Source organism: Taudactylus pleione, unplaced genomic scaffold (assembly GCF_031769625.1).
Source record: "Taudactylus pleione unplaced genomic scaffold, aTauple2 ptg000010l, whole genome shotgun sequence".
Lineage (NCBI taxonomy): Eukaryota > Metazoa > Chordata > Amphibia > Anura > Myobatrachidae > Taudactylus > Taudactylus pleione.
The window spans coordinates 4412216-4426181 of record NW_028284413.1 but is presented as its reverse complement, the minus strand read 5'-3'; the positions used below and the strand labels follow the sequence as shown (position 1 = coordinate 4426181).

Sequence of the window (13966 nt, the reverse complement as noted above, 5' to 3'; positions counted from 1 at the left end):
TCCCGTTTTGAGTTCAATTTAACCCTCTGCCCAGGATCACCAAATTCAAAAGCTGATGCACTTTCGTGGTCCTTCTCTTCCGAGAGTTCTGTCGGAGATCTTGAAGTGGCACCTGTTCTAGAGTCCAAGGTGTTTGCTGCTACCAATATCCAACCACCTCTGGGGAAGATCTATGTAGTTCATCTCTGTTGAAAATGTCCCATCGATATAAATTAGGGGCAGATATAAAAACAAGAGTTGCTCCTAGCATGAAAGCAGGGGATCAGGTATGGCTCTCCACTCGTAACCTATGTTTACGGGTTCCCTCCATGAAGTTTGCTCCATGCTTCATCGGCCCATTTACCATCACGGAGGTAATTAATCCCGTAGCCTACAAGCTAAGACTACGTACTTACCTCAAAGTTCCAAACTCCTTTCACATCTCCTTACTCAAGCCACTTGTTCTCAACCGATTCTTACAAGTCCTTTCACCATCCCCCAAATTACAGACTGAGAGAGGGGTGGAGTTCGAGGTTAAACGGGTCTTGGTTTCCTGATTCCATTATGGACAACTTCAGTACCTATTGGACTGGAAGGGCTACGGCCCAGAAGAGAGATGTTGGGTGAAAGAAGGAGGTGTCAACGCACCCCACCTCATAAAAAAATGTCATTCTGAAAACCCAAGAGGTGCCCAGAGGTCACCCATAAAGGAGGGGGTACTGTCACAAGCAGGGCTGCAGGGGCAGCGGACTTTACCTCTCCGGACACTATGGCAGGGTCCCACTGGTGGAGGTGTGGGCACTTGGAGATCTGCGCTGCATGCCAGGGGGTTCTGGAGGCATACTGTCCTGAATGCTTGTGGTGAGTCTGGGTCAGGTCTGGCAGTGCTGCAGCGTGACATGGGGGCTGCCATCTTGGATTTCATCATTTGACACATTCCAGTCAATCCAGGCAAAGCATTCCGGGAGTCCTAGCAACCAATCCTGCACTTCCTCTGGGTATTTAAGAGCTGATCTGCAGTCCTTTCTTTGCCAGTGCAATAAAATTCTCAGCTCTTGCTGGGTGCTAGTTCTCTGTGCTCATTGCTGTGTTTCCAGTCCAGTTTGCCGTTACGACTCTGCTTGCTTCAGGTTCCAGTTATCATCGATTAACCTTCATGTGCAGCAGCACTTCTCCTGGCTTACGCTCCCAGTTGGGATCACTGCTAAGGTCCACGACATCAGCGTCCCCGGCTATCCAGTTATCTATAGTTGGTACCCACATACCTTCCTGGGTACACAGCCATCTGAGTCACTCACTATCTAACAGGCCACTCAAGAGCAGTACGCCTCTCAAACTAGCATCCTTCCAATTCCAGAAGTCTGTTCATAAAACCGCTCCTGATTAAACTCCGGGTCCAAGTCCACAACCATCTGTGACAATTCCATTGATATGATATTTATTATATTATATTTATATGCTGAAAGAGCCCATATGTTTCTCTATCTATCTATCTATCTATCTATCTATCTATCTATCTATCTATCTATCTATCTATCTATCCATCCAACAGCAGTGTACTTGCTCCTGATGTCAAATCTTAGTTCAGCTCCCCCCTATGTATTTATGGGATGTAGTCAAGAAGCTGGCGGTCGAAATGCCGACCGCCGGCTTCCCGACAGTGAAATCCCAGCATGGGACTAATGATAGGCATCTAAATACCAATGCCTATCATTAGCTTCATGGCGAAATCCCGGCAAACCGATCGTAGGTAATCCGGGCATCGAGAGCGGATAGCCGCTGGGGGGGGACTTAGGGTTAGGCACCCCTCCGGTAACCCCTCTCGGGTTAAGGTTAGGCTAGTGGAAGGGGGGGTTAGGGTCAGGCACCCTCTGGGGGGAGGTCAGGGTTAGGCACCCCCCCCCGTGAGGGTTAGGTTTAGGGTGCGGGGAGGGGGGGTTAGGTTTAGGCACCCCTGGGGGGAGGTTAGGGTTAGGAACTAGAGGGTTAGGGTTAGGCACCCCTAAGGGAGGGTTAGGGGGGAGGAGAAGGTAGGGTATTTTATCCACCGGGCTGATGATGCAGATACTTACCGACATTCTGGCAGCCCCCTCCGGGAGGGGGCTGCCAAGTCGGTGCAGCAGAGTGGGTGGGGGCGGCTGAAGTAGGCAAAGCAGGGGCGTACCAGCGCAACTGCATCATCGTGGCCCTGCCCCACTTTAGAATGCCGATATTACTGGCATTATAAAGCAGGGCTGTGGGGCTACATTGAAGCGATTTAGCGTGAATTGCGTCATCGCCCCCTTCCCAACTACCCACTATCACGTGCGGGCGCAGTGGGTCGCGGAAGGCCAGCGGACAATCCAAGGGACTTGCCTACTTTTGCGGGGTGCTGGGAGTGGCACCTGATTTTCTGGGAGAGTACGCAAGTATGATGTTGCAGCTTCACCGTGAGGCTTTACTATATTGAGGGCATATAAAGCTTCATAGCAGAGGGGTCTCCTACAGATATAGGCCCTGATTCAGAGCCGGACGCTCTGACAGAGCGCTTGCTCTGAATCAGGGCCATTCTTCTTAATTTTTAGAGTGGCCTCCCAGCCGCTCGTATAGCTGTGGGTGACCACCCACAGCTATAGCGAGCGGCCAGGAAGATGGTCGCGATGGACAAGATCTTGTGGTAGGGTCTCGTTGCCGCAAGCCCAGGAGTGCTTTCAGCTCTATCAGAGCCGAGAGCACTCCCACTGACATCACTTGTGATGTCAGTGGGGCCGACCCCAGATAGTAGGCTTTCCCATGCGAACGCCTCCGTCTGTGCAGCCACGCCCCCGGCACGCCCACCAAAGGGGGCATGCTGTCACTCACCATCGACAGCACGCCCCCTTTGGTACGAGCCCCGGAGCGACGGCTTGCCCGTCGCTATCCGGGTCTCACGCATGCACATGACAGAGCCGGCTCCGTCGTGCGCATGTGCACTGAGCCAGCATCGACCCGCCTGCGAGCGCTCAGCGCTCGTGAGCAGGTCTGAATCAGGCCCGTAATTCCTACCATACAGAGGCTTTCCCCACTGCACATATATCCCCCTGTTATATATTCCCCCCACGTCCCCCTAAGGAAGCCCATTCAGACACTGCACAGATTCCCATGTTGCAGAAACTCCTTTTTTTTTCTGCTGCGAAACTCCCTTTCTTTCATTGCATATAGAACTTTTATCTGATGCTAAGTCCACTTCTCTACAGGCCTAGTATATATCGGTGATCTATGTTCTCATCGAGCCACCTTCTTTTCTTATCTTAGCTCTCTCTTCAATACGTTTTACATTGCCCTGAGAATCTCTGAGAGGCTGAAAGAGCCTACTGAAAGACACTTAGGGGTTAATGTATCAAGCAGTGAAAAGAGTGGAGAAGTGGAACCAGTGGAGAAGTTGTCCATAACAGCCAATCAGCTTTGCGGTAGCATTTATCAAGTACATTCTATAAGATGATCGGTAGAAGCTGATTGGTTGCTATGAGCAGCTTCTCCACTAGTCAACTTCTCCACCCATTCCATAGTGTGATACACTCTTTCCATTGATTGATTGATATCTCATCTGCTGGAGTGGGGGAGTGAAACCTCCCCCACTGGTGATCTGGCTGATGCACTGTGTCTCCCTTCTCGGCTGGCTCCACTGGGCATCACGAGATCACGTCCGCAGCCCAGATACAGTGCTGTCCCTGCTGTGGTGATGGGGGAACGACAGCTGCAGCTGTAGATATCGATAATGCCACTGTTCATACATTTGGTAGCACATCGGTGCGCTATCTTGTAGATAGCAGTGCCGATAATGACAGGGGCGCTTAGCACCCCTTTCATTTACCAGCCAACCCCACAATAATACATTGTGGAGAAGCGGTATCAGGAATCTCAGAGCCACTGCCCCTTGGACCTGATTTTGACTGCAACTACACATTAGCTGCATAAATAAGGGATTAAAAATATTGATGTTACTCCTATGATATTTTTATATGTCACTTCAGATATGTCAATCCCGTTCCACTCCAGAATATCGATACAGGAGCTCTGATTTGCCATCTCTAGTCTCACCTGAGATGATCTGCTGCAGGGGTCAGAGGAGCATGTGATGAGCTCCTCCAATAAGAACTTGGCACCACTCCTCCTATGATCCCTTGAGACATGTTTATAGGATTGTCACTGCAACAGAGCTGTAAGGACCTCCCCTGCTGCTCTGTCAATGCGTGTAGCTGCTGGGCCTCAGCACCTCTCTCCATTATCGTTTGAGGTGACGACAGGGCAATTATTGTACTGTAGCAACCCACCCCACATCAACTCCACATTGAATATTCATTTTGGCTATGCAAAAAAAAAAATGGATGATTCATGCCAGCGGCAGGTGTGAGATGGGCCCCCTGCAACCCAAGAAGCCGCCTGTAGCTCCTTATTAATAATCCAGCCCTGCTGTAAAGTTACGCTATTCATTGTCATAGATGTCATCTTGAAAAACAGATGAATTAACATTTCAAACACCTAAAAGCATTGAACAATAGTTCAGTTACACCAACCAAATTGCATCAGGGAAAGGACACATTTAAATGCATACAAAGAGGAATAAAAGCAGCTTGTAGATAAATAGTTTTTTAATTCCACAAGATTCCATATTAATTGAAAAGAGAGCCATAGGGGGAAATGTAATATATCTTGTGTTCTTTGCTGTGGGATTTGAATTTTTTTTTTTAAATTAGCAAGATTTTGCCTTTTCAAAAGGTTGCTGCTTTAAATCTCACATCAAAATTTTTTAGAAATTCATATATTTTGACAAATCAATGTTCATTACATTTCTCCCATGATCCCCTGAATTTAATACACAAAGGGCCTGATTCAGAGCCGGTCGCTATTTGCGGTCGTTCGTTCTAACAAAAGGGGTGGCTATTCAAATGAACCGTTCGCTCTTTGCGGTCTGTTCACGCCTCTAGGTCTGAACGAGCGAACAAACCTTGCGGTCGTTTTTTGGGAAACTACGCCCCCTGGCCGCTCGCATCCTACGTCATGTCCGCTATTTATTAGATTAATCGAGTACATCGGTTTTTGCTACCACAATTTTGCAAGCAGTTCTGGCTATAAAATAACCCAGTGACGTGCACAATGACGCTGCTGTTTTAATTATGCACACCCATAAAACGCCCGCTTTGACCTTTAAGCACGCCTGCGATCGGATCTCCACTCCCCGTTTTCAAGCACCTTCCCCTGTTACCACCCACATACGCCTCATTCTGTCACTCAAATTATCAGGCATTCGCTATTTTGCGAGCACATGAATTTCGGCCGCACTGACTGGTTCGCGCATGCGTATAACGATCCGTACGCATGCGCAGTTGGGCAAACATCGCTTGGAGTGAACGAGCGGCCGCTTACGAGCGGCTCTGAATCAGGCCCAAAGTTTGTACCAATAAAATGTAAATTGCCGTCAATGTGCAGCGATTTGCTGTGGGCTTGAAACACCAAAATCAATGGCAATTTGAATTGGAGCTGGAAGCCCCCAGAAAATGTATGTGAACGGCAAGATTTTGTTTGAGCTATCTGACCAGCCAGAAAGAACATTATAAGGAGGCACATTAACCTTTTAACTGCTTAGAAATTTCTCACCCCTGTTCGGGAGTCCATTTTTTCACGTTTGCACTTGTCACATTCCAACAGCAATATCAGTAAAAAAAAAAAATTATGCAGTACCCACACAAACTATACCTTGTTTGTTTCAGAAGACTTGGCATTTCGGAAAATACCATTAGTCTTTTTGTTCCTTCTAACTTGTCAAATAAATGGACGAAAAAGTGTTGTTGTTTTTTGTCTGTTGTTTATGCACATTACATTAACCAATTATTCCAAAACAACAAAAGGAAAGATTTTGTACATAAGATTTCTTAATAAAATCTGCATTTTAGAATTTTTTTTTCAAGTTTGCACAGTCATAAGCTAAACACATTTACAATGTTGCATAGAGTTTACTTAAGTGGTAGATGTGAGAAGAGTTGTTTGTCTCTATATGCACACACCAGTGACTGAGTCATTGGCATATTTTGGCAAGTCCGCTGTGTACAGGTTTGCAGCAGCGACGGGCATTGCGTGGATCTCTGAATAAGGCTCACTTGTCACTGTGCTCTGAGTTTAGCAGCATTACGGGTGCAAGTGTATTAGCCTATGGTATCCGGAAGCCTCAATCAGGTCCTGTGTCTCTCCCAGTAAACTAATGGTACTTTCACTCCTATGCATGTACTGACATACACATACTTTACTATTATTTATTATTTCAAACCTTTATTATTTACTATGGGGCCTTTAAATGGTGATCGTCAGCAGGTTCAGTCAATCCCAATCAAGTCTCTCACCTGTTATAGGTACTGCGCTGGGCTAGTGCTTATCATAAGCATAGAGGTCCCGGGCTAAGCGGCTCAGCACCACCGCAGTAAGCTTTTAGGACTGAATCCGGGCAATCCTCCACGTATGTGACATACTCCTCCGTGCAACACGTTTCTTCGGTTTAAAACCTTCTTCAGGAACGGATAGTGATAGGGATTGACTGGGTATATTCGGTCTTCATATACATGAGATTGTTCTACATTTTTTTTATATTTTGTGCATGTAATAAATTTTATAAATTCAATATTATTATCTATATGAACTGTGTCCCGTATTTATCGGGTAATAAGGACTATATTGTAACATCTTCTTGGACCTTAGTGCATATCACATTTACTATACATTTTGTTAAGCCGTGGTTTAAACTAAATGTTTCTTTTTAAAAACACTCTTGTTTTGTTATTATGCTGTGACTACAGACATGACGCTGTGACTTCTTATAAGAGACTATTATAAGGGAATCCCCCTGGTATTATTCCACATTCTTGTTGCTTATGGTCTTCATTTGAGTGAGCTGAACCAATACAGTAAATTCCCACACAACAGAGAAGTAGGGAGGGTGAACCAGACCAGAGAGTTACTAAATCTGTCTAGCATCAGCTAAGACTCCACAAACTCCTCTCCTAACAATCCTATAGGACAGGAGAAAACCACAACTAACATTCTCAATCTTAAAAGGTAAACAACTTCAAGACATTAAAGAGGCAATACACAGATAAACACCTCATGGTTTAATCTCCTTCATGTTCATTTCAATTAAAAACCTTCAGTCCTACTGAGATGAGTGGAAGGAAAAAAGACTTAGGGCCTGATTTAGAGATGAAAGGAATTGCAGAGCTACACACAAGCAATTCCTTTCATCTTAACGCAAATGCAGAAGGAGGTGTCAGACACCTCCTTGCTGCATTTGTGAGCATCATCACAAACATCGCAACCTCCTGTTGCGGTAGTTGTTCCCTTGGTCAGGCTGTGCGAGCTGAAGCTTCCGGCAGCGTGACTGGGTGCTGGTCACTTCAGAGGCCAGGAATCTGCGTCTGCCGATGCAGTCCCTGGCCTTGTCCTTCCAGAAAACAGACTGACGCGCACCCGTTTTGGGGAATGGTGACCAGTTTGGGAGAGATCTGTGAGCGTAATTCGCCAGTGGCGTCACAAGGGTGTGTGTGGGCTGCATCCAGGTGTCACCCCCCCGAGGGGTGACAACAAAGTGCTGACTCCCCTCAGTTACAGGAGCTCGATGATGCACTGTAGCATTACATGCAGCACTATACTCCTGACACAGTGAGGGAGCTGGCACTGCAAATAGACTGGCCCCCGGAGGCCAGTCCGCATCTTCTGGACACCCTGGAGAGACTAAAATGGGGGGTTCAGTTTTTGTGACCACGTCCTGCCCACAAGGCCACACCCTCTTATCATGAGGCCACACCCTTTCTACTCAGCTGAACGCACTGGGTGTCACCCAGTGGAGGGACGTCACTGGTAATCGCAGGACCCGTTCTGCACATGCACAGAACGGGTCCTGCGCAGGCGCAAACCCCCTAACCATCAGAGATATACGTTCATCATCGAATCAGGCCCTAGTCTGGCTCTCTTTGGATGAGATAAAAATGTTTAATATCTTTGGCTTGTTAATGTTAGAAAGCATTAAAACGTGGTTGATCAAGGTTTCACAGTATTAATATAATAAGCAGGATTTAATAATTTTGTTTTTCATTAAAACATTAATGCAAAAAAACTGATTTATACCAAAAAAAAAAATGGTTTAAACAAAAAACTTTTTTTTAAATACTGTTTTTTTTACCAACCCTGAAAAACGCAAATTGTATATATATTTTATATTTCTATGTATACTTTCAGCATAAAAAGCAGAGCAGATTTCACGTTTAAAAACAGTGAGTAACACCCTACGTTTCCTAATAAGATCTCTGACAAACCCTTGTGTTTTTAAATAGAAAGATTCGGTTATCTACTTCCTCTTAACACAGGAAAACTTTTTTTAACACCAAATGTTTTACATTAAAGTCACAGAGAGGATCTAACATAGTTAAAGGAAACACTAATTACAGTAAAACGGATTAAGGCAACTTACTGTTGAAGCAGAATAAGGTAAGATGATATCTCTTAATATGTTGCTATATGGGAGTAATTATTGAAAGGAGAAGAAGATCATTCAGCACTTTCTTGATCAATATGACTAAACACAATTCAGGTACTTTAGGTCATTATTTATGAAGTGACCTGTCCTATTTCATATCATAAATGTAACCCTTCTTAAGTATCACTTCAGCATTATAGAAAGCTAATGACATGAATATTTCATTGATTGTACAGTATATAAGCTTACAAAAAATTTATAGACATTCACTGACAGGGAGGTTCTCAGAAATCTGATGAACACACTGGAAAAACATGAGCAGTATCCAATCACTAGTGTCATCAGGTTCTGATGAAGTGAGCAGACCAGACCAGAAACGAGCTGCATCTCCTTCTGACCTGAGCTGCTATGCTATCCAAGCTAATCTGTCTGTTGACCTTGAACCCTGAAAAACCCTATATTGCAAATGTGAGCAGATTCCTGGTGACACTTGGGAGGGAGGAGGACACACAGGGGGACTGGACTCAACTTTGGGCTCCAGATGTGATTTGCTCTATTTTTTAGTATATACTGTATCAGGAGTCTAGGACGGGATTCTGGTATCTAGTGAGTGCACTACTTCACTACATGTTTTGTTGCAACTGAGTTTGAGCATACAGCTGGCACATTTTAATACATCTTATTCAGTGCATTGTAAGAGTGTTTATATTGCAGAGCTAGATAGCTTGTGTCTCTTCATGTCTGATGGAACTACAATTCCCAGTATGCCTTGGCTGACAGAGTATTTTGGGAGATGCTGTCTATCTCTGGTATGCTGAATAGTTTAATTGTACATCATTTTTCATTAACCAATGGCAGAGATGCAAAGAACCTAAAGACAGTTTCAGACATACAGAGCATATAATGTGATTGTACCTACAGTAGTACAGTATTCACTTGGGTGCTTGCTCCAGCCCCCATGCATGTATGCTTGCTGCACGGGCTCCAGGCTTCTAGCACACAGTCATTTATTATCACTGATACTGTGGACTTGGACACATTGGTATATTTACAAAGTGGCAGCTTGGCAAGCCAAGACTTCTCGGCGGGTTTGACCTCAAAATTTTAAATAATACTGATATTGCAAATACATAAAGCACTTTCCACATAACACTGACAACATCCTCTCTCCCAATCAGAAACCACTTATCAGGAACATTGACACCACACCCATAAAGCACTGAACCCATAACACTAATATTGCATACGCGTTAAGCACTCACCACATAATACAGCCACAACTTCAGCAGAAACCACTTGCCACATAATACTGCCACAATACATGTAAAGCACACACCCGACAACACTGACATTACACTTACTGAAAAACACAAACCACTGACATCATAACACTGACACAATCTACGTACACAGAAAACACTCATCCTATCTCAATACTGGGGTAGATTGGCCAAGAAACCACATTCCTCTGATGTATATGATGGGTATACGTTTGAGATGCTGGCGGTCACTATGCCGACCGCCAGCATCTAGACTACAGAACTCCGGCGCGGGTTAACTAACCTACGCCGGGAGACCGACGCTCAGTATCCTGATCGAAGGGATGCCGGGCACTGAGCGCGGAGAGCCGCAGGGGGGAGGGTTAGGTTTATGGTTTCCGGGGGGAACTTAGGGTTAGGCACCCCCCCCGGGAGGTTAGGGTTGGGCTAGGGGGAGGGAGGGTTAGGGTTAGGTACCCCCCCGGGGGATTTAGGATTAGGCAGCGGGGAAAGGGGCGGTTAGGTTTAGGCACTTAGAGGGGGGATTAGGATTAGGCACAGGGGGGGACTTTTCATTGCCTAAGAAGTAGGGGTTTGCACTGGCCACTTTTTGTGTTTTGGTTTTGGATCTGGATCTTTCTTCGTGTTTTGGATCTGGATTGGTTTTCCCAAAACCACCCTTCCGTGTTTTGGGTTCTGGGTTTTGTGTTTTGGATAATCTATTTTTTTTTTTTAAAACACATAAAAACAGCTAAAATCACAGAATTTGTGTGTTTTTCTGCTCCTATGCTATTATTAACCTCAATAACCTTAATTTCCACTCATTTCCAGTCTATTCTGAACACCTCACAATAGTGTTTTTATGTCCAAAAGGTTGCACCGTGGTAGCTGGATGACTAAGATAAGCGACACGAGTGGGCGGCACAAACACGTGGCCCATCTAGGAGTGACACTGCAGTGGCAGACAGGATGGCAGTTTGAAAAACTAGGCCCCAAACAGTACATAATGCAAAGAAAAAAAGAGGTGCAAGATGGAATTGTCCTTGGGCCCTCCCACCCACCCTTATGTTGTATAAACAGGACATACACACTTTAACAAACCAACCATTTCAGCGCCAGGGTCTGCCACACGACTGTGGCTGAAATGATTGGTTCGTTTGGGCCCCCACAAAACAAGCTGGCAATTAAACTGTCCCTGCACAAACTGGCTCTACGGAGGCAAGATGTCGTCCTCATCCTCCTCATCCACCAATTCCTCACCCTCTTCAGTGTTGTGTGCATCCTCATCCTCACAGAGTATTAATTCATCCCCGCTGGAATCCACCACCATAGGTCCCTCTGTACGTTCTGGAGGCTGGTCTCCCTGGAAGAGTTGATAATTCATTTTTATGAACATCATCTTCTTGTGGAAGCAACCTCCTACGCCTTTTGCTGACAAGGTTCCCGGCTGCACTAAACACTCTTTCGGAGTACACACTGGAGGGGGGGGCAACTCAGGTAAAATAGAGCCAGTTTGTACAGGGGCCTCCAAATTGCCTCTTTTTCCTGCCAGTACAGGTACGGGCTGTATGACATGCCTACTTGGATGCTGCCACCGATGTAATCCTCCACCATTCTGTCAATGGTGACAGTATCATATGCAGTGACAGTAGACATGTCAGAAATTGTTGCCAGGTCCTTCAGTCCGGACCATATGTCCAAACTTGGTCCTGCCTGCCCTGCATCACCGCCAGCGGGTTGCTTAGACTACCTAAGTTGTTTCCTGGCAGCCCCAGTTGCGGGAGAAAATGAAGAAGGAGCTGTTGACATTCCGCTTCAGCTGACAGTGTTTTCACCAGCAGGTCTTTGCACCTCTGCAGGCTTGTGTCAGCCGGAAAGAGAGACCCCACATAGGCTTTAAACCTAGGATCGAGCACGGTGGCCAAAATGTAGTGGTCTGATTTCAACAGATTGACCACCCTGGAATCCTGGCAAAGCAAATGAAGGGCTTCATCCACAAGCCCCACATGCCGAGCAGAATCGCTCCATCTTAGCTCCTCCTTCACTTTCTCCAGCTGCTTCTGCAAAAGCCTGATGAGGTGAATGACCTGACTCAAGCTGGCAGTGTCTGAACTGACTTCACATGTGGCAAGTTCGAAGGGCTGGAGAACCTTGCACAACACGGAAATCATTCTCCACTGCGCTTGAGTCAGGTGCATACCCCCTCCTTTGCCTATCTCATAGGTGGATGTATAGGCTTGAATGGCCTTTTGCTGCTCCTCCATCCTCTGAAGCATACAGAGGGTTGAGTTCCACCGCGTCACAACCTCTTGCTTCAGGTGATGGTGGGGCAGGTTCAAGAGTATTTGCTGGTGCTCCAGTCTTCGGCATACAGTCGCTAAATGGCGAAAGTGGCCCGAAATTTTTCGGGCAACCCAAAGCATCTCCTGCACGCCCCTGTCGCTTTTCAGAAAATTCTGCACCACTAAATGTACTGTGTGAGCAAAACATGGGACGTGCTGGAATTTGCCCAGATGTAATGCCCGCACAATATTGGTGGTGTTGTCAGATATCACAAATCCCCGGGAGAGTCTAAGTGGGTAAGCCACTGGGCGATGATGTCCCTCAGTTTCTCTAAGAGGTTGTCGGCGGTGTGCCTCTTACTGAAACCGGTGATGCACAGAGTAGCCTGTCTTGGAACAAGCTGGTGTTTCTGAGATGCTGCTACTGGTGACGCTGCTGTTGTTGCTGCGTAAGGTGATACATCTACCCAGTGGGTTGTCACAGTCATATAGTCCTCAGTCTGCCCTGTTCCACTTGTCCACATGTCTGTGCTTAAGTGGACATTGGGTACAACGGCATTTTTCAGGACACTGAGGACACTTTTCTGACGTTTCTGTACAGTCTCGGTATCGCCTGCCTAGTGAAGTGGAATCTAGACAGGATTTGGAACTGGGGTCACACTACCTCCATCAATTGTCAAAATCCCACTGCACTAATGGCGGATACCGGATGCACATCTAACACCAACATAGCAGTCAAGGCCTCAGTTATACATTTTGCTTCAGGATGACTGCTGTCGTACTTCATCCTCCTCGCTAAGGACTGTTGGAGGGTCAATTGTTTAGTAAAAGTAGTGGTGTTCCTACTTCCTCTCTGGGATGATGAATGACTCCCAGCAGCAACAGCAGCAGCGGCTGCAGTAGGCGTAGCAATGCAGGATCCTCCGGAGGAATCCCGGATAGGAGAGTCAGTCATGCCAGTGACATGGCTTGCAGGACTACTTCCGATCCTGACAAAGGAGGAAATTGACGAGGAGGGAGTTGACGGTGTGGTTTGCAGGTGCTTGGATACAACAGGACAAAGGGATTTAGGTGTCCCTGGACTGCTTACGGTCTTAGACAAAGTTTCTGAACTTGACAGTAACTTTTTATGAATGCGCTGCAGGTGACGTATAAGGGAGGATGATCCTAGGTGGTCAACGTCCCTACCCCTACTTATTTCACCTTTACATATGGTACATATGGCAAGACAGTTGTTGTCCGGATTTGGATAGAATTATTGCCAGACCAAAGAGGTGGAATGTTTGGTCTTCTGCCCAGGCATGACCGTGATGGGCTTTTTCATCCCACGGACAACAACTGTCTCCCATGGAGCCTGATTTAAACAAACCACATCACCATCAGAATCCTCCTCGCCAACTTCCTCCTCAGCGCCAACTACACCAGTATCCTCATCCTGTTGTACTTCAACAGTGACATCTTCAATTTGCATATCAGCAAGTGGACTGTGGGTGCTCCTTTCAGCACTTGCAGAGGGCGTGCAAATGGTGGAAAGAGCCACCTCTTCCCGTCCAGTGCTGGGAAGGTCAGGCATCGCAACCGCCACCACACTTGGACTCTCCTTGGGGATTTATGATATCTTCTTAGAATGCACAGTTCTTCGCTGTGCTTTTGCCAGTTTAACTCGTTTGATTTTTTTAGTGGGAGGAGGGCTTCCATCGTCATGTGAAGCTGAACCACTAGTCATGAACATAGGGAAAGACCTTAGCCGTTCCTTGCCACTCTGTGTCGTCAATGGCATATTGGCAAGTTTACATTTCTCCTCAGATGATTTAAATGTTTTTTTTAAGGTAATTTTCCTGAACTTTATTATTTGGGATTTTATATGCCCTCTACTATGACATTGGGCATCGACCTTGGCAGACGATGTTGATGGCATTTTATCGTCTATGTCATGACTAGTGGCAGTAGCTTCAGCACTAGGAGGA

At 46.2% G+C, this 13966-nt stretch overlaps 1 protein-coding gene across 1 annotated transcript in view; it reads left to right on the top strand.

Annotated features, from left to right (window-relative positions):
• Nucleotides 1-8395: 8395 nt before the first annotated feature.
• CD53 (CD53 molecule) overlaps nucleotides 8396-13966 on the top strand; it is a 48410-nt gene continuing 42839 nt past the window's right edge. The window contains exon 1 of the mRNA XM_088467428.1: nucleotides 8396-8469. The gene's annotated coding sequence lies outside the window, so the exon portion shown is untranslated. The remainder of the gene's footprint in view (nucleotides 8470-13966) is intronic.